The sequence below is a fragment of the Hibiscus syriacus genome, unplaced genomic scaffold, assembly GCF_006381635.1.
Source record: "Hibiscus syriacus cultivar Baekdansim isolate YM2019G1 unplaced genomic scaffold, ASM638163v2 tig00117012_pilon, whole genome shotgun sequence".
Classification (NCBI taxonomy): Eukaryota; Viridiplantae; Streptophyta; class Magnoliopsida; order Malvales; family Malvaceae; genus Hibiscus; species Hibiscus syriacus.
Window position 1 is genome coordinate 2,183,475 of NW_024063524.1, and position 25,942 is coordinate 2,209,416.

Consider the following 25,942-nt stretch of genomic DNA (forward strand, 5'->3'; position numbering starts at 1 on the left):
AAAAGAAAAAACAACTCTCAAGAAAACTCTCTAAATTTTCTAGTATTGGGAGAAAGCTAGAATGATTTGGGATGGTTTTGAAGCTAAATGGGTTAGGGTATTTATAGTTGAAGCTTAAAGACTAATCTTGTAAATATCCTAAAGTCCAAAGACTAAATTTGCAATTTTCCTATTTAATTTTTGTTTTCAACAATTGCTGTCAATTTAGACCATTTGCACGAAAAGTGATTTCCACCAAAACCATTTGCACCTAAAGTGATCAAGTTGGCCACTTGTTGACTTTTCAACATGAAATTGATGATATGACTTTTCATCCCAATAAGGTTAGCATGGTCTTGATTTTTTGGGGAATTAAAACAAACCTATGTTTTTGCTTTTCTATTTGTTTCCCTTGATGTCAAAAAGCCGAAAGCTTGATCAGTTAATACAAGAGCAAGGTCGGAAACCATCTACTGCAACCGTTACCGAACAGAAGCAACGTGAAATCGAGACTGAAATCGAAGAAGACGAAGAAACAGAGGAATATCAAGAGCAGCAAGATGATGCAAAAAAAGAAGATTGTTACCAGATATCTCTTCAGGATTTTGTCGTAACCAGTTTTTGCCCGGGCACAAATTTTTTACTTGGCGGGAAAAGTGATGTGAATAGATGGTTTTTTAAAATAATTTGGGAGTCGCCATCGGCCTTTTGGGTCAGGGAGGTCGAATACCTAAAAAATTATCTTTTAAAAGAGTTTTTAAGAAAACATCAGTTAAAAGATAAACTGATCTGCGTTTTAACCAAAAATTCATTCTTTTTAGAAATAAAAAGGGATTCGTAGTCGGTTACGTTTAGGGAAGGATTAGCACCCCTACAACGCCCAAAATTGATACTTTTTAATTATAAATTGTCTCTATTATTAGAAATTTAAAAATTCAAAATATATTTAATTTATAATCCTATTATTTCAAAATTATAATTATATATAAAAAATATTAATTTATATATTTATAAATAAAATATTTATTTATTTAAAAATATCAGAAAAGGACTTCTAGGTACCTTAAGACAACTCTTTTCTTCGAAATTAATAAATATTATAATAATTAAACTTTTTTATAATATTTAATTTTAAAATACCAGAATAGGACATCCAGTTGTATTAAGACTGCCCTTTTCTTTGATATTGAAAAATAAATAAATATTAAAATAAAAATAATTTATGTAAAATCAAATTAAGATTTAATATAAATTATTATTTATTACATATATTTATGACTATATAATAATAATAAAAATAATATTTAAATATATAAGTAAAATTAAAACATAAATGAACAATAATAAAAAATACGATTAGAACTATATATTTAAAAGCAATGAAAATATTTAAAATTAATTACTAAATTATAATCTAATAAAATTAAATACTTAATTTAATTAATTATTTAAAATTATAGGGATTAAACATGCTATTTTTCTTATTTATTAATTTAGTGACTAAACTAAAATTATATAAAATTCGAATATCAGATTAAAATAAATTAAAACATATGATTTGGGGTTAAAATATTAGTTAATAAAATTAGGGGACTAAATATGTTATTTATCCTAAATATTTATAAATACGGTTAAGGGCTAAAATATAAATAAATAAAATTTAGAGACCAAATTAAAAGGATTATAAATTCGATTTAGTGACTAAAATGTAAGGATTACAAATCTAAGGGATTGCGGACGGGATTTAACCTTTAGTTAATTACACAAATAGCCCTCCCCAAAACGACGTCGTTCGGGAAGGGCTATTTAAAGCCCGAAACAGCTGGCCCGAAGGACCAGCCTCTCATATTTCAATTTATCATTCGCTCTCTAACTGAGAGAGAATGATAATGCTCTCCCCTCTCTCTAGCTTCCCTCATCAGAGGGAAGCCGGCTACCGGACGGTAGCCGTCTTCCGCCGTAATTCCCACCGCCGGCCTCTGCATCCGGTGGCCGGAAAAAAATTATTTTTACACCACAATGTAGATCGGACCGTCCTAATGACGGTTCCGGTGTTCCTTTCTTTTAAATAGCTCCCGATCGGAGCAAATCTAAGAAAATACATTCGGTTTTCGAAGGTTTTTGGTGACGTTTGGAGGCCGGTGGTGACTCCGATCAAGGCTTTGTCTTCCACGGTAAGTTTATCTCGTTCCTTTCCTTGCTGTTTTAGTGATTTGCTTTCTGTCCTTTTTTTTTGTTCTCTGTTTTTGCTGGTTGTCGTGGGTTTTTCTTTGCAGGTTGGGTGATGGCTTTATAGCCATCACCGGTGTTTGTCTCGGACCGGTCCTAAGGGTGGAGTTCGGTGAGTCACCGAGCTATGTGGTGACTCACCCCATAGAGCTTGCAACGTGGGCGGCGGGTGTTGAAGCAGCAAAGCTTCTGGAGTCTTCAGCGAGGCGGCGGCGTCGTGGCTGAAGTGGGTTCGAGCATCTGGCAGCTGACCGTCGGCAATGGTCTCTGGCAGCTGGAGAGGCGCTGCGGCGCTAGGGTTAGAAACCCTAGCTGAAACCCTAAATGTTTAGGGTTTTATTTTAGTCTGGGCCGATTGATTGGGCATTCAATTTGGGCTTGTAATTATTATTATTTTTTTTAATAATAATAATAATAATATATATAATAATTATAATAATAATTATTATAATAATAATTATTATAATAATAATAATAAATAAATAAATAAAAATGGGTAAAAAAAGTTAGTATCTCCAGCTGCCCCTCTTTGCTTATTCTTGTGTTAACAAGAATAGAGCAAAGACGAAAAGATAATAAGTTTTTTTTCCATTTGACTTCACTTGATTAATATGGAGATGTTGAATAAATTCTTCTCTTTCTTCAGATGAGTTCTTCTCATTATGAACTTTCCCCTGGGGATGATGTTGACCTATTTCCTTCTGTGATAGAGTCATTCAAAAGGTTGAATAAGCTCTTCTCATTATGAACTTCTTCTTTCTCCTTCAGATGAGTTCTTCTCATTATGAACTTTCTTCTTCTTCAGATGAGTTCTTCTCATTATGAACTTTCTCTGGAAAAGCTGATCCACCGAGTGATGAATTTAAGCAAAAGGTTGAACAAATTCTTCTCATTATGAATTTCTTCTTCTTCAGATGATGAGTTCTTCTCATTATGAACTCGAACTGGAAATGTTGATCCACCGAGTGATGAATTTAAGCAAAAAGTTGAACAAGTTCTTCTCATTATGAACTCGAACTGGTAATGCTGATCTATTGAATCATGAATTCAAGCAAAAAGTTGAGTAAGTTCTTCTCATTATGAACTTCTTCTTCCTTCTTCAGATGAGTTCTTCTCATTATGAACTCGAACTGGAAATGTTGATCCACCGAGTAATGAATTTAAGCAAAAAGTTGAACAAGTTCTTCTCATTATAAACTTCTTCTTCCTTCTTCAGATGAGTTCTTCTCATTATGAACTCGAACTGGAAATGTTGATCCACCGAATGATGGATTTAAGCAAAAAATTGAACAAGTTCTTCTCATTATGAACTCGAACTGGAAATGTTGATCCACCGAATGATGGATTTAAGCAAAAAGTTGAACAAGTTCTTCTCATTATGAACTTCTTCTTCCTTCTTCAGATGAGTTCTTCTCATTATGAACTCGAACTGGAAATGTTGATCCACCGAATGATGGGTTTAAATCTTTGCTAAAATCTTTGAAATTCCTGTCAAAATTTAACATGGATAAAATGAATGAAAATGCACCTATTTTTGCAAATGCCTAAATATGATGCATGAATGTTAAGTTTATTTGATTTCAAATTGGTGAACTGAGTATTTCTTCAGTTGTGTAGAAATCCAATAAATCTTTCTTCTTCAAATGGAGAAATCTATCATCCTTGAAGAGTGTAGATGTAGATATGCCTGAATTTTTGCATAATGTCACCAAACCACTTGAGAATAAAACTCAATAGTATAGGCTCTTAAAAAGCTCGCACTCATGCAACATGTTGATTCTGATAACAACTCATCTGATTATGAAGTGATCTTTCAAGATGATTTCACAGATATGGATAGTTCTTTTGATACCAAGGAAATCCTGAATTCTGATTCTGATGAGGAGAGTAAACCGTTATACTTGACGAAAATGGGATACTCAAATGCTATGTCTTCAATAGCCATGGATATATATCCTGATTCATCAATTGCAGAGTTGACAGATTTTATATGTGGTGCTCAAATGGCTAAGGGTGCTGACATACTTCTTCCGGTGGAAGATAGGAAGCCATTATGTAATGATCCTAATTACAAGAAAAGGCAAAACTTGGGCTATGATTTTCTTAAAAAAAAAAGAAGCAGAGGAAGCTTGAAAAGAAGCTTCTTAATGAAGACGATCATGCAGTTCATCTTTCAATTCCAATGATTGGTTTTATGGTTCTTACCGAACCAGATCAGATGACTCAAAGAACACTTCCAGAAAATGCTATTGGGTCTTCTTCTTTCTGCTATGAGCAAATTCATTTTTTCAAATCCAATGATTGATTTTAGGGTTCATACCAAATCAGATCAGATAACTCAAAGAACACTTCCAGAAGATGCTATTGGGTCTTCTTCTTTATACTATGAGCAAATTTATTTTTCAAATTCAATGATTGATTTTAGGGTTCATACCAAATCAGATCAGATAACTCAAAGAACACTTCCAGAAGATGCTATTGGGTATTCTTATTTCTACTATGAGCACATGGTACTTGCTCCAATTATTTTTTGGGCTAGAATATCATAGTACTTATTTGATGTAGAGCCAGAATTTGTAGATTCGAAGCATTTTCATGCTACTACACTGAAAAGGCTATATTCATAATTCTGCCAATTGAGAACAGATTTCTTTTTATCTTGATTCCTCCATGTGTTGATGTTTTTCCATTGATAAAGAAATGATGGTCTTCCTGGGATCCAAGAACGAAGTTGAACTGTTTATAAACATGTACAGGAAGTGCCAAATTGACAGAAAGGATTTGTAAGACTCTTGAAGCTTATGACGATGAGCCACCTTCGAATGTCCAAAAGTATGTTCTTGATGAGTGCTGAAAATGGAATCTGGTATGGGTTGGAAGGAATAAAATTGTTCCACTTGAATCTGATGAGGTGGAAATGCTTTAGGTTTCCCTAAAAAAACCATACACGAGGATCTGTATAGAGACATGTTCCATGGTGGTTTCATTGTCCTGTCTCTTTTCTCTGGGATCAATGATGCAGAAGTTGCCTTTTACTGTCTTGGCATACTTTTGAAAACAGATGTGCAAGAACTGAATGATGATCGGTTGGAGCAATTAATGAGTAGTTTTTTCGAATTCGACCTTGTTGTCAGTGGCATCCAGCGTAACAACCTTACTGGAAGAAATAAACATCATTGTGATGGGATTGAAGATTTTTGTTGGTGCATTTACTAGCAATGATTGCTACAACAAACTGTCTCTTCTGCAGTTCCAATATATCCCACTCTTTTCGAATCATGGAACGGTTTAGTTGACAGTAAAACTTGTCATATTCAACTTTTGGAATACTGTAACCAATGTTACCCTATATAAAAAGCCTATAAGGGTAGATTTTGTTCCAATGTTTTATTTTGTACCATAAGTCCTCAAATTCAAATTCAACAATTTTCTGAAGGACATAATGAATATCATCTTGACAAAGAAATTGATCGGCATAGAAGAAGTAGCAATGATGTATCAAGACTTGAGCCAGCATCACGGTATAACCAGAGTGCAGGTAATGACTTGTTCATAGCTTTATGATGGTGATAATTTGCTTACTTTGTATTCCATGCATTTAAAAGTATTAACATAAAGTGATATTCAGAAATCTTTAACTTATTTCAAAATTATGTTAATACATTTACAAAATAAAAGAATAAATTGAATTTTCGAAAATAAATTGAATCTCAAATAAATTGAATTTAAAGAGAATAAACTTGGAATTTATTAATAAATAGATAGAATTGTATTCAAAATTATGGCAAGCATAAGAATGATAAAAATTCAAATGACTCAACAAATTATTAGCATAAGTATTTTAAATTAATCAAATTGACACAATTTAGAGTAATGATGTAAGCTTTTGTCTGGAAGATCTCAAACGTTGTCAAAATGCTTGTAGATGTGAAGTTTCTCCCAAACTATCAAAATCTTAAGAGGGTTCAATTGCCAGATGCCTAATATCAATATTCATTTGAGCCGCCCATTCAGGTTTTCAACTCAAATCCTTCATTTGGTTACAAGATGCCCTTTGTGGGTTTTCATCTTGACCCCCTCTTTTTCTTTTCTTTTTTTTTTCTTCAAGCATAATATTTCTTGACAGAATCCGAGTTTATTGGATTTCTCAGAATTTTTCCATCCATTTCTGCCAAGATCAACGCTCCTCCAGAAAAGGCCTTTTTTACAACATATGGCCCTTCCCAATTAGGCATCCATTTCCCACAGAAATATTTATGTATAGGCAAGATCTTTTTTAGTACTAGATCACCCTCTTGGAATTCTCTTCGATGTACTTTTTTGTCATGAGACTTCATCATCCGTTTCTGATACATCTGTCCATGACAAATAGCTTTCAATCTTTTCTCCTCAATAAGGTTCAATTGATCAAATCTAGCTTGGATCCATTCAGATTCATCCAATTTTGTTTCTCTCAAAATTCGAAGCGATGGAATCTCAACTTCAATTGGTAAGACTGCTTCCATCCCATAGACTAAAGAAAAAGGCGTTGCCCCAGTAGATGTTCGAACAGTAGTTCGGTATGCATATAGAGCAAAAGGTAACTTCTCGTGCCAATCTTTGTAAGTTTCAGTGGTCTTTGTAATGATTCTCTTGATGTTCTTATTTGCCGCTTCAACTGCCCCATTCATCTTTGGATGATATGCCACTGAGTTTGCATGTTTGATCTTAAACTGTTCACAAAGTTCGGTCATCATTTTATTGTTTAGATTCAGAGCATTATCTGTAATGATCCTTTCTGGTAGGCCATACCGGTAAATTATCTCTTTCTTTATGAATTTTCAGACTGTGGACCTCTTAATGTTGGCATACGAAGCAGCTTCAACCCACTTGGTAAAATAATCAATTGCCACAAGGATGAAACAATGTCCATTTGATGCTTTTGGTGTGATTTCCCCAATGACGTCTATTCCCCACATAGAAAATGGCCAGGGTGCTGTCATTACATGTAAAGGAGATGGGGGTACATGAATCTTGTCTGCAAATATCTGGCATTTATGACATTTCCTTGCATAATCAATGCAATCTGTGTGCATGGTAGCCCAATAGTATCCATATCTCATTATTTTTCTAGCCATGGAAAGACCATTTGCATGTGTTCCACATATTCCACTGTGTACTTCTTCAATGATGCTTCTGGCTTCGTTGGTATTTAAACATCTCAATAGCATTTGATGATTGCTTCTTCTATACATAATCTCGCCATCAAGAAAATATCCAGCAGCCATTCTTCTCAAAGTTCTTTTATCAATTTCAGATGCATTTTGTGGATAACTTTGATTTTTGATATATTGCAGGATATCATGATACCATGGTTTACCATCTACCTCTTCTTCCACACTATAACAATGTGCAGGAATTTCATATACTTGCATTTTGATTGGCATCATATCAACTTTCTTAGTTGCCTGAAACATAGCAGCTAATGTAGCCAAAGCATCTACCATTTGATTTTCTTCTCGAGGGAGATAATTGAAGTTGACTCTCTCAAATTCTTTCACTAATTTAAGGGTAAAATTTCGGTATTCCAATAATTTGGGATCTTTTGTTTCCCATTCACCTCGCAATTGATACACCACTAACGATGAATCTCCATATATTTTGAGACATTTGATTTTTCTTTCTATAGCTGCTTTCAATCCCATGACACAAGCTTCGTATTCCGCCATGTTATTGGTGCAAAAGAACTCCAGTCTACTTGTAAAGGGATAATAAATATTTTTTGGAGAAATTAACACTGCCCCAATTCCTCGTCCCAATGCGTTGGATGCTCCATCAAAGTAAAGCTTCCAAGATGCATCATTTGTTCCGACTTCTTCATTCATGGATATGCACAACAAATCTTCATCTGGAAAATTAAAACTCAAAGGCTGATAATCATTCAATACACGACTGGCCAGAAAATCAGCTATTATACTTCCTTTTATTGCTTTTTGGTTGACATATATAATATCAAACTCGGATAATACATCTGCCATCTAGCCATTCTGCCTGTTAAAGCTGGTGATTCCATTAAGAATTTCAAAGGATCAAGTTTGGATATCAACCAAGTAGTATGATATAACATATATTGTCTGAGTCTTCGAGTAGCCCACACCAGTGCACAACATAATTTTTGTATTGGTGGATATCGAATTTCACAATCAGTAAATTTTTTGCTCAGATAATAAATAGCTTTTTCTTTTCTTCCAGATTCATCACTAAAATGGGGGCATTGGATAAATATTTCTTAATAATATCCAAAGTTTCTTGACATTCATCATTCCAGACTTCAGGATTGTTCTTTCGAAGTAATTTGAACACTGGATCACATTTGTCAGTTAATTGAGAAATGAACCGAGATATATAAGTTAATCTTCCCAAAAAACCTCGAACTTCTTTTTTTGTATTGGGTGGTGGAAGATCTTGAATTGCTTTTACTTTATCTGGATCAATCTCGATTCCTTTTTTGCTGACCACAAATCCCAAAAGTTTCCCAGAAGTTACCCAAAAGTGCATTTAGCGGGGTTGAGCTTTAATTGATACTTCCTCAATCTCTGGAAAAGCTTTCTCAAATTTTGAATATGTTCTTCTTCAGTTCGGGATTTGGCAATCATGTCATCTACATATACTTCAATCTCTTTGTGCATCATGTCATGAAACAAAGTTACCATGGCTCTTTGATACGTTGCCCCTGCATTTTTCAATCCAAATGGCATCACTTTATAGCAGAATGTGCCCCATATGGTTACAAATGTTGTTTTTTCCATGTCTTCAGGATTCATTTTTATCTGATTATATCCTGAAAAGCCATCCATGAATGAAAACCATGCGTGTCCTGCAGTATTGTCTACCAAGGTGTCTATGTGGGGTAATGGAAAGCTATCTTTCGGACTAGCTTTGTTGAGATCTCTGTAATCCACACACATTCGAACTTTCCTATTTTTCTTTGGTACGGGAACAATGTTGGCTATCCATTCTGGGTATTTGGCTGCCTGTAAGAAACATGCATTAATCTGCTTCATCACTTCCTCTTTGATCTGCAACAACATTTTGGCCTCATTCACCTGAGCTTTTGTTGGACCGGTTTATATTCTAGATTGATTGGAAGCTTGTGCATCACTATATCTGTACTCAAACCAGGCATATCTTGATAAGACCAGGCGAAGATATCTTTAAACTCTTGAAGGAGATTTATCAATTCTTGTTTTATCTGGATTGTCAGGGTAGTACCAATTTTCACCTCTTTTATTTCTTCATCTGTTCCCAGATTCACAGTCTCAATATCTTCTTTGTGAGGTAGAATTTGCTTATCTTCTTTTTCTATCAATCTTAATAATTCAGTAGGAACATCACATTCCAGTTCATCCTCACACTCATTGATTTCCTCCAGACATATGGGTTGCTCTAAATTTATCTCTTGATTAAATTTAGGAATAAACATGCTATTAACATTGTGGTACCTACAAATTTAAGTCGGACATATTTCCGAAAGAATATAGTAAATTTATGAAATAAATAAATATAAAAATGTAAGAAAATGTAAAGAATGATTGCCATCTGAAAATTTTAAAGAAAATTTCTTATATTTAATATTAGGTGAACTTAACATAATTTCCTTTACAAGATAACAAAAAGTTTTCATACTTTTGGACTAAACATAAAGATTAGTTCTGAATATTACTCTGTGTTAATATTAAAAACTATAGGAAGGTCTTCAGTGGTCCAATTGTTAAGTGTTTCTCCAGGAAAACATGGGCGAATCCTATCCAAGTATTTGCCAGTCTTGTTGTCATTCATGATCATGTTGATAAATAATCCATTCATAGCTTCTTCAACTATGCTTTGATCTTTCTTCAACTTTTCCTCTTTAAAGGCCTCAACAAGCTGTTGTTATACATTAATTGTTCCCCCTGATCTGAATGTGGTCTTCAACTGTGGGAAAGACATGTGTTCCCAAAGGATTTCTTCTCCTTTCAACCTTGCCTTTCTATCTTCACACCTTCTTTTCATCTCTTTGTTCTTTTGCTGAAAATTGGGCTTAAATCCAAGCCAAAACGATTTTTCTTCATCTTTATACTTACAGGAACTGAAATCCCTTGAAGATTCTTTCCTAAACCTTTCCCAACTTTAGCTCCGATGCCTAAAGTTTGTCGTACCGTCATCTTGGTGCAATCAGATAATCTGGGATATGGAATTTTGCTTCCTTCTGCAATAAAGGTTGCATTGACAAATTCAAGAGCTCGGAAAGAAAATTCGAGAGCATCCTCATTGGTTTCAATATATGGAACATCACTTGTTATAGACGCAATGATTTCTTCTTCAGCTCCTACGCATATTAGTTGTCCATCAACAACAAATTTCAATTTCTGATGTAATGAAGAAGGAACGGGTCCTGCTGAATGAATCCATGGCCTCCCTAATAAATAATTATATGTAGGGTGGATGTCCATCACCACAAAGTCAATATTGTACACGACTGGTCTGATTAACAACGGTATTTCCATTTTCCCAAGCACCTCTTTTTGAGAACCATCAAAAGCTCGTACTACATTCTGATAACTCTTCATGTGTGATTTATCCACAGGCATTCTTTGAAGTGTGACTAGAGGCATCAAGTTGAGAGCGGATCCATTGTCAATCAATACTCCTGGAAAAACATGACCATGACAATGTGTAGTGATATTCAAAGCTTTTACTGACCCCATTCCGCCTTCAGGTATTTCATCATCCGTGAACGTTATATAATTTTCAGCGGCTATATGTCCCACAATTCTGTCAAGTTTATTGAGGGATATATCTTCAGGGATAAAGGTTTGATTAAGCATTCTCATCAAAGCATTTCTATGTACTTCTGAATTCATCAATAGATCAAGAATATAAATTCTCGCTTGTTGTTTGTGTAGTTGTTCAACCACACTATACTCACTATGTTTCAGGAATTTCAAAAATTCTTGCGCTTATTTTTCTGTTACAGGCTCATTGAATGCTGGAGGGGATTCATCATTAAATACCTTTTGGGGTATTACCATGGTTTTTCCTTTTGTTTTCACTTGTTCCGAGGCATTGGATGTTTCGGGAGAGTAACATCTCCCACTTCTTGTAATGAATCCGACTTCACTCACTGCTTCAGATGTTGAACCCAGACTCTGTATTTTCTCTTCTGTTTTTTCTAGAGAAACAGATCCTCCTACCATTGAAACATTGGTAGTATAATTCCAAGGTACTCTGCGGGTATCCTTGTATGGAAATGGTAGAGGAATGGTGATAACTACTTTCGACTTTATTGGTACAGGAATCACCGTAGAAGATTTCACATTAATGATCACAGGATCACTTGTTCTCTGACTAGGTTTAGAATCTTCTGATGAGCAAACATCATCTTCTTTTTTCCTTGGTTCTTCTTCAAAGAATTCTATCTCTCTGCTATTCATCAATTCTTGCAACAAATCCCTAAACTCAGGACATATTTGAATTTCATGCCCCTTCTCTTGATGATATTCACAATAATGCTTGCCTTCATTATGCTTTGGCCTGAATTGTTGTGGAATTATACCGGCTAAAGAGAGTTGTTGAAATACCCAAACAAAAGGAGATTTAATTTCAGAAATGTCAGTTTTTGCTTTCTTTCTGTTCTCTTCCTGAATTGCATTCACGTTTTTATCTCCATGATTTGGCAATGGATGATTTGATGTAGATGGTGAATTGAATTCCAACTTTCCATTGTTGATCAAATTTTGAACCACCCTTTTGAATGCCAAACATTTTTCAATAGAATGACCCGTAATTCCTTCATGGTAAACACAGTGTGCCTTTACATCATACCATGGAGGGAATGGTGGTTGCATAGGAACCAAAGGATAGGGCCGTATGACATCTGCTTTTAACAGTGAATCATAGATCTCAGCATATGGTACTGGTAAAGGTGTAAAAGACAACCTTTCATTTTCCTTTCGAGATCCTCTGGACTCTGCTCGATTAATGTTTGTTTCTTCTTTCTTAACCCTTGGCTGGGTTATTGTAACACTTTTCGATGAATCCTTGATTGTAAGAATTTGCATTGTTGACTTCATTCTCTTTTTTTCGGTACATAGGTCTTTTAGAACTAGACCCCTCATTTGATTCAATTTTGCCACTTTTCAAGACATTTTCAATGAGTTCTCCAGAAATGACCAAATCTGCAAAATTTCTGGTTGCATTCCCCATTAGATGATTTAAATAAGGAGCTTTCAATGTATGGACAAATATTACTGTGGCCTCTTTTTCTGACAAAGGTGGTTGAACCTGGGCTGCCGTGTCATGCCATCTCTGAGCATACTGTCTGAACGTTTCGTTATTCTTTTTCTCCAAATTTTGGAGAGTCCATCTATCAGGGACCATGTCTGTTACGTGGCGGTATTGCTCTAGGAATGCTTTAGCCAGATCTTTCCAAGATCTAATGTTGGCTTTGGTCAATTGAGTATACCATTTTAAGGCTGGTCCTGTCAAACTATCTTGAAAGCAGTGAATTAAAAATTTCTCATCTTTCACATATCTTGCCATTCTGCGACAAAACATAGTAATGTGGGATGAAGGGCATGTGGTACCGTCATATCTATCAAATTCGGGAACTTTGAACTTGATGGGGAGGATTAGGTCTGGAACCAAACTCAACTCACTAGCGTCAAACCCATAGAATGATTCAGTTATTTCCACGGATTTCATTCGTTCTTCTAAGCTCTTGATCTGTCTGGTCAATTCTTCATTTACTTTTTCTTTTTCATTCAGTTCATTCAAATCTGGGATTAGATGCTCAGTATTAAAATCCCCTATTTTCACATCTGATATAAGTGGATTTTTGCTTGAAGATGCAGGATCCACTTGTCGATTTTCATGTGGTTTGGCTTCTTGAAATGCTGATGTGCGGGCATTGATTTGTATAGGTGTAGTACCAGGGTGATAAATTGGTTCTGGTGGAAAACCTAAAGGATACATAGGTTCTTGGTCGAAAGATACAGGATTTTCATGCATTTTTCCAATGATAGCCTGCCTTTTAAACATGTCTTCTATTTTCTGCATCATGCTGTCTTGTGAGTTTGCAATACTGGCTTCAATTTTCTCTAGCTTCATTCTCATCTCTGCTTGTTCTTTATTATGCTGTTCCTCAATACGTTGTATTTTATCCTCCATAATTCTCTTAGTAGCTTGTCTAGTACCGTAGTGATGTTGTATTTCTCTTTTGGCCAGAATAACTGCGATTGAAAAATCTTATGATATTATTATTATTATTATTATTTTCAAATTTTAATTAATGAATTTTATCTTAATAATAAAAATTATACATAAAGAAAATCATGAAATGAGTAATGAATGTATGCAAAATGTATGTATGCAAAAAGGTATTGATCCCAAAAAGTTAACTGTCATAGAACAACTTTCATCGGCATACAAAAGTTTCTTTATAATAGTTCATAACTACAGATAAGGTGTAGCTTTCCTATTAAGCTCTATAATTTTTTTCATTAACCATGACACCTTCTTTCTGAACTTAGAAACTGGATCAACGTGATGCTCAATTATTTTAGCTTCAACAGCTAGTTCCCCAACATATCTAGCAACTTCGCTCATTTGTACCATGACCTCGAATACCATATTACTTCTTTCTTCACTTCTTTCTACGTAGAAATCAGTTGACTTTTGCCATTGTTCATTAGTTCCTTCAAGAGTTTGCTCTAACTCAGTGATTCTGACTTGACAATTGTGCAGAGTTTTTTCAAGATCTCTAATGCGTCTTCGCAGTGAAGCACTTTCCTCATTACTTTCTTTGAGATCATTAGGTACTAGACGAACCTTCTCTTGAAATAATGACTCTTCAAGTTGCAAAATGTAAGCGTTAAACTCTGAGTTTTTGTTTCTAGACTGATCCAGATCTTCTTCAAGTTTTGTTCGTGCTTCTTGCGTTCTTTGATTAAGCTTCTGGATTTGAACATTCTTGTTTCTGCATCTTTGCATCCAATTGCTAGCCACTTCTTGCTCTACCTCAAGTTTGGTGTTGAAATTCTTTCTTTCCAGCTCCCATTTTTCTTTTTCAACATTGAACTCTTCAATCCTTTGGCCCCTGACTTCAAGTTCGGCAATCAGATGGTTCATTTCAGATTCAAATCCCTTGAACATGATATTTTTCTCACCTTCAAATTTATCAAAGATGTCATTCTTCATTTCCTCTAAATCTTTGGCTCGATCCCTTTCTCTTTGCATTTCATTCATGATCTCGCGATGTTCAGCTTTGTGTTTTATAATTCGCTCTCTTTTGTCAACCTCAAAATCTTCCATTTTTTGCTTTCCTTTCTCAAGGCTTTTGAGTAGACGGCTATTCTTTCCTTTCAGATCTTCAACTCGACTTTTCTCGATGTTCAATTCTCTGGTCATTTGTACTGTTGATTGGCTTGGTCCTGATGCTTTCCGGGATTTATATAACTCCTGGTAATTTTTCTTTAATGCTCTAAATTCACCATCAACTTGTTCTTTGTTTTCTCTCAACATTGCACATTGTGACGAATGAAAGTCAATGTCAACACCCAACATAGCTTTATCTCGTCTCATTTGCTCTAATTCTCTCAACCAGCCTTCTCTTTCTGCTTCAAACTCAGCTCTCAGGATTTCAATTTCTGATGGAACCACTTTAATGCGATCTTCCATAGAGATATCCTCATTTTGATCCGGTAGAGGAATATTTTCATTTTTCCTGACAGATCTCCATTCCTCATAATCATGAGTTAGCATTTCTTTTGCTGCTTTAGCTCGGATACAAAACGTTGTTTTTCAAGCTGTAAAGGCTTCCATGATATTTCTTTTATAATTTTTGTTGTGGAATGCGAACTCAGATGAATGTAATCCAGCAGTGACAGGTACAAATTGACGACCTTCATACTGTCTTATGACCAGAAGTGGTGCATATCCAATTCCTCCCCACAATCCGAACAGCATTATCCAGTTGTAATCACCACATTTGTAAAAGAATTCCCTTTGGATTTGCCACGGGGCTCACCAAACAATGTCATTGCTTTGCAGATTTCGAAAGGCATTAATCCACATATCTTTCTTAATTTCTTTCGGCCATTCTTGCTCCAGAAATTCTTTTAATGGTGAGTAATCGTATTAAAGCACCGGTATGAAACCTTTTCTGTCCTCCAGAAATGGCTACGGATCCAAACATATAACAATTAGGTACACCCTGAGAATCGTCCACCTCCTAGCTTTCTACAAGCATTTAATGATCTGAAAATCTCTGCTAGAATTGCGGAAGTAGGATTAATCTTTTTTGGTAGCTGCTCAAACAAATCTACTACTGCAGCTTCAATATATCCCAATACTTTTAGGAAGATGACCATACCATACATACCCAGAGCAAATAGATCTAATCGTACTTTAGTGTCTGGATGACTCTGAATAAGTTCTTTAATGTTGGTCCAAGCAATACCTTCACTTTCGTCCTTTTGTTTTGTACGGGATGCCACCCATTCTTCTCGTACCCCAGCAATCTTTGTTAATTTAACTCGAAAGGGTTGAGTTTTAATTAACTTTGAATAAATTCGATTTTCCAAAGCCCCTTCTATATGTAGCAAAGTTGTGTACTCTTCAATAGTAGGGACCAAGTCCTCCTTATTGAGAGTGAAGCAATTGTACCCTGGATTCCAGAATTGAATTAGGGCTCGAAGTAAGTCATCATCAACTTCGACATAGAGAAAATATGGGATGTCTCCGTAAGTCTGATAAAACTGCAACTTTTTGTTTGAGTCCCAACTTTCCCAAATACTTCGCAAATCTTGCATGTCATTTCTTTTTAGCGAAACTGGAGCATAACTGGCTAAGTCAGATACATAGTCATCTTGCAGACTGTCTCCTCCTTGTCTTTGTAAGTCCTCAGCCCATTGTCTTACTTCTGAGTTTAGAACTATTTGATTTGAACACTTTTTATCCATGAATGAAGGCTTTCCAATGAGACAATTAACCCGAGGACCAATGCCTTTTATCCTGTATGATGCTTATGCAAACAGAAGAAATAAAGAACACACAAAAAGAAATGAATTAGTTTACATAATAAAGGAGAAATAATTTAATAATAATGTCTACCTAAATATCTTTATTTAAACATGCTTTTTCCATAATTTAGATAATTTAAATTCACATGTAATTTAATCAGTAAGAAAATAAATAAATTAAAAAGAAAGTTAGAATTCATTTCTCCTGTGTGTACACCTATTTTGGACAAAATTTTGACATGGCTTCAGATCGGAAGAGTTTCTAGGGTTTATTATATGCAGGGTTTCAGTTCTAGGAGTAAGGGTACTCGAACTGTCCTTGTTAATGCCCCCTTGGGCTGTCAACCCTCAATCCTAGTCCATTACAGACTTAAGTCGGATCGAGTTTAATTCGAGGGGATACATTTCTCTATACCTGACACGGAGAATAAATTCTCATGAAGACATAGAGCATATGAACCCCGAAAGTTACTTGCTAGGTCTGACACGGAGAATAAATTCTCACGAAGACGTCGCTTTCACTCCCACTTAAAAGGGACAAACTCAATTATAGAGCTTTATGTTATGCAATGCAAGTGTTGTGTGTAAGGAGAAATGTTCAAACCTCTGACAGACAATAAATAATAAAATTTAATACTTGGAAAAAAAAGCATTAATTAAAATAACATATAAATATTATGAAAATAAAAAATTTGAAAAGAAATAATTAAAAATTAAATATATGAATTTTTAATTTTCTAATTGATAGAGACAATTAATAATTGGTTTTAAAGTTTGACCAGTCCCCAGCGGAGTCGCCAAGCTGTCGCAACCGGTTTTCGCTCAGGCACAAATTTTTTTACTTGGCGGGAAAAGTGATGTGAATAATGGTTTTTTAAAATAATTTGGGAGTCGCCATCGGCCTTTTGGGTCAGGTAGGTCGAATACCTAAAAAATTATCTTTTAAAAGAGTTTTTAAGAAAACATCAGTTAAAAGATAAACTGATCTGCGTTTTAACCAAAAATTCATTCTTTTTAGAAATAAAAAGGGATTCGTAGTCGGTTACGTTTAGGGAAAGGATTACCACCCCTACAACGCCCAAAATTGGTACTTTTTAATTATAAATTGTCTTTATTATTAGAAATTTAAAAATTCAAAATATATTTAATTTATAATCCTATTATTTCAAAATTATAATTATATATAAAAAAATATTAATTTATATATTTATAAATAAAATATTTATTTATTTAAAAATATCAGAAAAGGACTTCTAGGTACCTTAAGAAAGCTCTTTTCTTCGATGTTAATAAATATTATAATAATTAAAAAATTATAATATTTAATTTTAAAATACCAGAATAGGACATCCAGTTGTATTAAGACTGCCTTTTCTTTGATATTGAAAAATAAATAACTATTAGAATAAAAATAATTTATGTAAAATCAAATTAAGATTTAATATAAATTATTATTTATTACATATATTTATGACTATATAATAATAATAAAAATAATATTTAAATATATAAGTAAAATTAAAACATAAATGAACAATAATAAAAAATACGATTAGAACTATATATTTAAAAGTAATAAAAATATTTAAAATAATTACTAAATTATAATCTAATAAAATTAAATACTTAATTTAATTAATTATTTAAAATTATAGGGATTAAACATGCTATTTTTCTTATTTATTAATTTAGTGACTAAACTAAAATTATATAAAATTCGAATAACAGATTAAAATAAATTAAAACATATGATTTGGGGTTAAAATATTAGTTAATAAAATTAGGGGACTAAATATGTTATTTATCCTAAATATTTATAAATACGGTTAAGGGCTAAAATATAAATAAATAAAATTTAGAGACCAAATTAAAAGGATTATAAATTCGATTTAGTGACTAAAATGTAAGGATTACAAATCTAAGGGATTACGGACGGGATTTAACCTTTAGTTAATTACACAAATAGCCCTCCCCAAAACGACGTCGTTCGGGAAGGGCTATTTAAAGCCCGAAACGGCTGGCCCGAAGGGCCATCCTCTCATATTTCAATTTATCATTCTCTCTCTAACTGAGAGAGAATGATAATGCTCTCCCCTCTCTCTAGCTTCCCTCATCGGAGGGAAGCCGGCTTCCGGACGGCAGCTGTCTGCCGTCGTAATTCCCACCGCCGGCCACCGCATCCGGTGGCCGGAAAAAATTATTTTTACACCACAATGTAGATCGGACCGTCCTAATGACGGTTCCGGTGTTCCTTTCTTTTAAATAGCTCCCGATCGGAGCAAATCTAAGAAAATACCTTCGGTTTTCGAAGGTTTTTGGTGACGTTTGGAGGCCGGTGGTGACTCCGATCAAGGCTTTGTCTTCCACGGTAAGTTTCTCTCGTTCCTTTCCTTGCTGTTTTAGTGATTTGCTTTCTGTCCTTTTTTTTGTTCTCTGTTTTTGCTGGTTGTCGTGGGTTTTTCTTTGCAGGTTGGGTGATGGCTTTATAGCCATCACCGGCGCTTGTCTCGGACCGGTCCTAAGGGTGGAGTTCGGTGAGTCACCGAGCTATGTGGTAACTCACCCCATAGAGCTTGCAACGTGGGCGGCGGGTGTTGAAGCAGCAAAGCTTATGGAGTCTTCAACGAGGCGGCGGCGTCGTGACTGAAGTGGGTTCGAGCATCTGGCAGCTGATCGTCGGCAATGGTCTCTGGCAGCTGGAGAGGCGGCTGCGGCGCTAGGGTTATAAACCGTAGCTAAAACCCTAAATGTTTAGGGTTTTATTTTGGTCTGGGCCGATTGATTGGGCCTTCAATTTGGGCTTGTAATTATTATTATTTTTTTTAATAATAATAATAATATATATAATAATTATAATAATAATAATTATAATAATAATAATAAATAAATAAAAATAAAAATGGGTAAAAAAAGTTAGTATCTTCAGATTTCCCTGGTGGTTCGGACACTTTTCAGACCGCCGCCAAATTCTGTTACGGTGTTTAAATCGATCTCTCAACCTTCACCGTCGTTCCTCTCCGTTGCGTTGCCGAGTTTCTCGAAATGACTGATGAGTACTCCGAGGATAACCTTATCTCCAAAAAAGAAAGTTTCCTTTCTCAATCCGTTTTTAAAAGCCTTAAAGAATCGATCAAAGCGTTAAAATCATGCCAATCAGTGATGAATTTAGCGGAATCTTTTGGCATTGTTCAGAGACTGATTGATTCGATTGCTTCGAGAGCTTCTTTTGTAGATCCGACTCTGTTTGGCTGGCCAGTGAAAGACGCAGCGATTGAAGCTAAAGGAGCTTCGACTCAAGCTTTATGGAACGGAATCGAAACTGGTTTGAGAATAAAAGCTCTAACTCGAACAAACAATGTATAGTCGTGGTTTGAAGATCTGGCATTGCTGAGTTTGCCGCTGTTTAAACGATTCATTTTAACGTTGAAAGGGCGAGATCTGAGTCCAGAGGTCATCGAAAGCTGCCTTATGTGTTACGCTAAGAAGTACATTCCCGGAACGTCGCGGTCCAATCGGAAACCGTCATCGTCCTCGGCTGCCCCTATTTCAGAGAGTGAACAGCTAGAGCTTTTGGAGACTATTATATGGATCCTCCCGTTAGAAAAGACCCGTTCAACAACCGCGACGCGGTTCTTATTCGGTTTGTTGCGAACCGCTAACATTTTAAACGAATCGGAATCTAGCAAAACCACGTTGGAGAAGAAGATCGGTTCCACCTCGAGCAAGCTACTCTGGACGATCTATTAATCCCTAGCTATTCTTACCTCAACAAGACGCTTTATGACATTGATTGCATTGAGAGGATTTTAGGTTATTTTTTGGACGGATTAGAAGAGAGAAACGCTGCAGGAATCGAAGCCGAAAACGAAGGTAATAACGATAACATTATTAATAGCAGTAGGCTGCCTGCATTAATGCTTGTCGGTAAATTAATCGACGGTTACCTTTCCGAGATCGCATCTACGCCAATTTGAAGCCGGAGAAGTTCTATAATCTAGCAATTTTACTTCCGGATCAAGCTAGAACTTCGACGACGGACTTTACAGAGCTGTTGACGTATACCTCAAGGTATTAAAAAGAGGATTAAAATTTTAAAAACATCATTGAAGTTAGTTAGTTAAGTATTTTTTTTTCTTTATTTTGCTGGCGCATCCTTGGATACCGAAAACGGAGCGGGAAAAGATATGCGGAGTGTTACTGTCAAAAGCTGACACTGGAAGCATGCACGCACGCGGCACAAAACGAACGGTTGCCGTTACGGGCGGTGGTCCAAGTGTTGTTTTTCGAGCAGTTGCAGCTACGCCAAGCGATTACCGGGACGTTGTTGGAGGCGGAAGCGGCGCCTATGAATGAGGGAAGGTTGTCGGAGACGAGGAAGGAGAAGAGGAAGAATTGGTGGGTGTGACACGTGGGGAGGAAGGAAGAAGTAGTAGTAGCACGTGGAGAGCAGCCGTAAGGGAGAATCAGGTGCTGCGACTGGACATGGATAGCATGAGGACGTGGGTACATCAACTGGAGAGGGAATGTTGGACGATGAAGAAAGTGATTCAGAAAACTGAGAAAGAAGGTCCGCGTGGCGGTGGTCGGACAGAATCCTTGAATAAAAGACTTGGGTGTAAGTTCAAGACTCAAGTTTGTGATTCCACGAATCAAATGTTGCGGAGAGACGAAGGGGAGGGCATCATCATCATCAACAATAGAGGTTCATGCGCAAACATACTAAGAAATAATGATGTTCTTTTGTTTCTTTGTTTATTGAACTCATCTTTTGAGGGCAATATTAATATATATAACACTTTTTTTAATATTAAAAGGTATAAAAATATCACAAGTCATAACATATATAAGTTAAAAAACATAAAATCAAGTAAAACAAAATGATTCAAATCAGCTACAACATAATATTTAAGGTAAAACATATTAAATAACAAATATAATTATATAACTATAATAAAATAATAAATTTGGGGCTGAAAAAATCATAACAAACGATGTCGTTTGGTTTAATTTTAAAAAAAAAACAATCTCACATGGCTAATAAACATAGAAGAGCATCCCAAAAGTCTAAAGAGTAAAAATATGAGAACAAAACAATCTCACATGGCTAAGCAACATAGAAGAGCATCCCAACAGACTTCTATAAATACTAGAGGTAATTTGACATTCAAAATAATGGAGCCTTTTGGAGAGCACATAGCGAACTATTCTTTCGCTTCAATTGAGCTCGAATTTCAGGCTTTAATCGAGCTTCTAAATTTTTTTGAGTTCGAGCCTTTTCTAGTTCAAGTTTCAATATTATATTTCGAGTTCGAGTAGAACTTGATAATTTTTAGCTCATGAGTTTTTGAGTCGAGTTGAGCCTACTTTTAAAGTTTTCGAGTTTGAGTCGAGCTCAGCAGTACTTGAATTCGACTCAGCTTATTTAACAAATGAAGTCGTTTGGTTTAATTTTTTTAAAGAAAAAAATAGAACCGGCATTTTACACCGGTTTTGCCAGTTTTCAGCCGGTTCACCCCGGTTTTGCCGGTTCTTAGCCGGTTCTACCGGTTCTGTGCTCATCCGGTTTTGGGAGTTAACCGGACCGGACAGGCCATCGGTTCACAGTTCAATCGGTTGAACCGACCGATCCGGTCCAGTTTTAATAACATTGGTAAATAATGAAAAGGGCAGGTCATGAATGCCAGCGGAATTAGTTGCGTATTTACCAAAAAATCACCTTACTTTCTTTTATTTACGTGTCAGATACCATTAAAGAAAATATTATCGATTTAGCACCCTTTGTTGAAAGGTAGGAATTATGATCCGCGCCTTAAGCTATGTGGTGCCACGTGGGGCGCGATCATCATTGTCTTTCTAGGATGGGTGCTAGATTCGTAAAAGTTTCTGAAATAGTGTCTAACGGGTAATTAAGTTTTATTAGAATGATATTTATGTAAAAACGTCAACTTTCTTTCATATTTTTTTATGTGCAAAAAACTTTATAATTCCACAAATTTTGTTTTTTTTTTTTTGCATGAAATTACACAATACATTTATGTCTATCAATTACCGCTTGACACTTTTTAATGCCTTTTTGACATTTTCAAAATCCTATATATATAGTCTAATCTAGGAAAACTTTGAGAGTAAGTAATTTAAAATATGAATAATTTTATAAAAGTTTTATAACTAGTATTTCTTTTTCAAAATGATGATGATGATAATAATAATAAGAAGAAGAAATATTTTATAATTTAAAAATTATAAATTTCATATATTTTTGAAAAATTTCTTAACTTTTAAAATTAATTGTTTAAAAATATAAAAAATATTAAAATAAAATTTTAATTATAATTGAGGGATCAAATGAATTATTATTCGTTAATTATTATTTTTTAACAACAGTTAATAATGTGTATTCATTTTTAATAAAATTAGAATTTAATATTTATTTATATTTTTTAAAATTAATATTAGAAAGAATATTTTAAATATTGTCGCGGCCGTCTTTCGGGTGGGCCCGAAATTGGGCTTCGACCTGAAAAAACGTGTTAGAGTCGCCACCGATCATTTTAAAAACATTTAGGTGGATCGGACATCATCTTACCTTATCTGCGTTTTACTAGAAATATGTCGGATTCTGGAGTCGATATAGTCAATGAAGGATTAGCACTCTTGTACTGCCCTTTCGGTACCAATTAATTTTTCGGTTGCCATAATCGCAGAAATTGAAATTGAAATTTAAATTTAAAAATCTGATTCAAATTACTTACCTTTGATTGGTTGAAAGTATCCCTAAAAAGTAAAAAATGTTATATACAAAATAATAAATAAACAAAAATAAATAGAAGGAAAAAAATCAAAAAAAATAAATCAAATGGAAAAAGAAAAAAATATAAAAAATATAAAAATAAATAGAAGGAAAAGAATAAAAAAATATTAAATAAATCAAAGGAAAAAAATAAAATAAAAATAACAAAATGTTAAATTGCATACAGTGACAGAAATGAATTACACTTCAAAAGTTGGGGGACGGCGGAAAGGGTTTAACAATCCCTTAATTACAATGTAGTCCCTGGTATATAAATACCTAAAAATACCACATTTCCATTCATTCTCTCATTTCCCTCAAAACCATCGACCCCCTCTCTCCCAAATCTCTCTCAAAACCCACCGACCATCCCATGGTCGGCCACCGTATGGTGAACTACCTCTGTCGTCAGCCGCCCCGCCGGCCACCGCTTCCGATGGCCGACAAAAGTCCAAACTTACCAAAATGTTCACCTTGTCCCCGAGACCCCAATTCCAAACCCCAAAACAATAAAATAAAACTCCCTTAACGTAGATCTAGGCGAAAAAGACCGATCTTTATCGTTTTTCGGTGAAACCCTCCTGCTTCCCCGACGTGCTTGCTTTTTGTTTTGCTTGGCTTTTGGTTTTTTTTTTTGTATTTCTTTGCTTGGTTTTCTCTGTGTGTTGTGGTTTACTGTTGTGGTTCTCGTTGCCCCCTTCAATGGTTTTTCATGTTTATGGTTCTCCGATGTTGGTTTATGTTTCGATTGTTTTCGATGCTTGTGGTTCTCCGAACTATTTTTCCTCCGTTAGTTGTGCTTTCACTGTGGTCCCCTTTGCTTGGCCTCACCGAGGCTTTTATAGCCCTGGTTTTGGCTGTTTTAAGCCCCAAAATGAGTGGTTTCATGGTTGTTGTGAGTTGACCGAGAACCCCGGGATGGTGCAGTCTCGGTTTCTTCATCCAGACGTTCAATCGGTGATTTGGAATCTGTTGGTGCGTGGCTTTCACGCACGTGACCTCTTCTCCTATCCGACGCTTTGGCTGAAGCAGTGAAACCCTAATCTACTAGGTCAAGCTATTGGGCTTTCTTTGCTGGGCCTCGAGTTTACTGGGGCAAGCTACACAGTTGGACCCTATTTCTAGACTGAAATGGACCTAGACCAAATTGAAATAAATAAATAAATAATAAAATAAAAATAAATTAAACGAAATAAATAAGTAAATATAATATAAATAAAAACTTATTTCAAAACCCCTATACAAATTTTCAAAAATGTTTTCAAAATTATATATATATATATATATATATATATTCGAAAATGTTTTCTAAATTATATATTATATATTTTCCAAAACGTTTTCAAAATGTTTTCAAAAATGTCTTTTTCAAAACTATTTAATATATATTTTCAAAAAAAAATTTCAAAACTATATAATATATATATATATATATTCAAAATCGTTTTCAAAACTATATAATATGTATTTTCAAAAACGTTTTTAAAAAAATATATATTATATATTTTTTCAAAATGTTTTCAAAACTATATAATATATTTTTTCAAAATGTTTTCAAAACTAATATATTATATATGTTTAATTTTTTTTCAAAAACTATATAATATATATCTATTTTTCAAAAATCGTTTTCAAAAACTATATAGTATATTTTCAAAAATTGATTTTTTTAAAAAAGGTACATGTTTTTCAAATCATTTTCTAAACAAGCCCCAGACGAAAATGGGTGTCTACAACTGCCCATCTTTGTCTTTTTTCGTGTAACGAAAAATATGACAAAGATAAAATAACATAAATTTTCGTTTGGTATGAAGGGATTCTTGAGTCTAATATCCTCCCTTGTGGAGTTGAAAATTGACTCTAATATTGCAATTAGGAATAACTCCCTGTTAAATTGAGTTGCGGATGACTCCTCCGTCGCGAAGTCAAGTCCGTCTTGAAATGATATGAAATTGAAGCTGTAGTTCAGAATTTGAATCGGAATGTGGCTTCTTGTTGTCAAATCGTAGTAAACTTCAGTCTTCTTCTCGGTTTAAAGACCTTGGTTTGAAAAGTCGACTGGAAAGTAGTTTCTTGACACTAGCATGTGGTTGATAGGCCCTCGAGCTGAATGAAATCGAACTCGAAAGTTTTTGTTGACGGATAGTTTTTTTTTACTTAAGCTATGTTGTTGGAAGATAGTTTATTGTCACTAAAACACAGCTAACCCATATCTTCTTCTTGACTTAAAGACCTCGGTTTAAACTTTGATCAGAAAGTAGTCATTCGCTGCTACAATGCGATTGATACGCCCTCGAACTGAATGGAATCAAACTAGAAAGTCTTCATTGATATATATCCCTTCTTGCATTGAGCTATACTGTGAATTTGTTATACCCTTGAGCTGAATGGAATTGAACTCAAAGGTTTTTGTTGACAGATAACCTTCTTCACCTTAAGTTATGATGTACTAGATTGAGAGATTGCCCAGATCTTCTTCTTGACTTAAAGACCTTGGTTTAAACTTCAACCGAAAAGTAGTTCATCGCGGCTACCATGCGATTGATATGTCATCGAGCTGATTGGAATCAAACTCGACAATTTTTTTTGACAGATAGTTTTTCTCGACTTAAGCTATGTTGTAAATTTGATATGTTCTTGAGCTGAATGTAATCGAACTCGAAGGTTTGTTGACAGATAGCCCTTCTCTCCTTGAGCTATGCTGTAAATTTGATATGCCCTTGAGCTGAATGTAATCGAACTCGAAGGTTTTTATTGGCATATAATCCTTCTCGCTTTGAGTTATGCTGTAAATTTGATATGTCCTTGAGCTGAATGTAATCGAACTCGAAGGTTTTGGTTAACAGATAACCCTTCTCGCCTTGAGCTATGATGTAAATTTGATATGTCCTTGAGCTAAGTGTAC

The 25,942-nt window shown here is 34.8% G+C and overlaps 1 pseudogene; it reads left to right on the forward strand.

Moving 5' to 3' along the window:
* The first annotated feature begins 394 nt into the window (after nt 1-394).
* Nucleotides 395-21,905, forward strand: LOC120195363 (annotated as a pseudogene).
* The last annotated feature ends 4,037 nt before the right edge of the window (nt 21,906-25,942 follow it).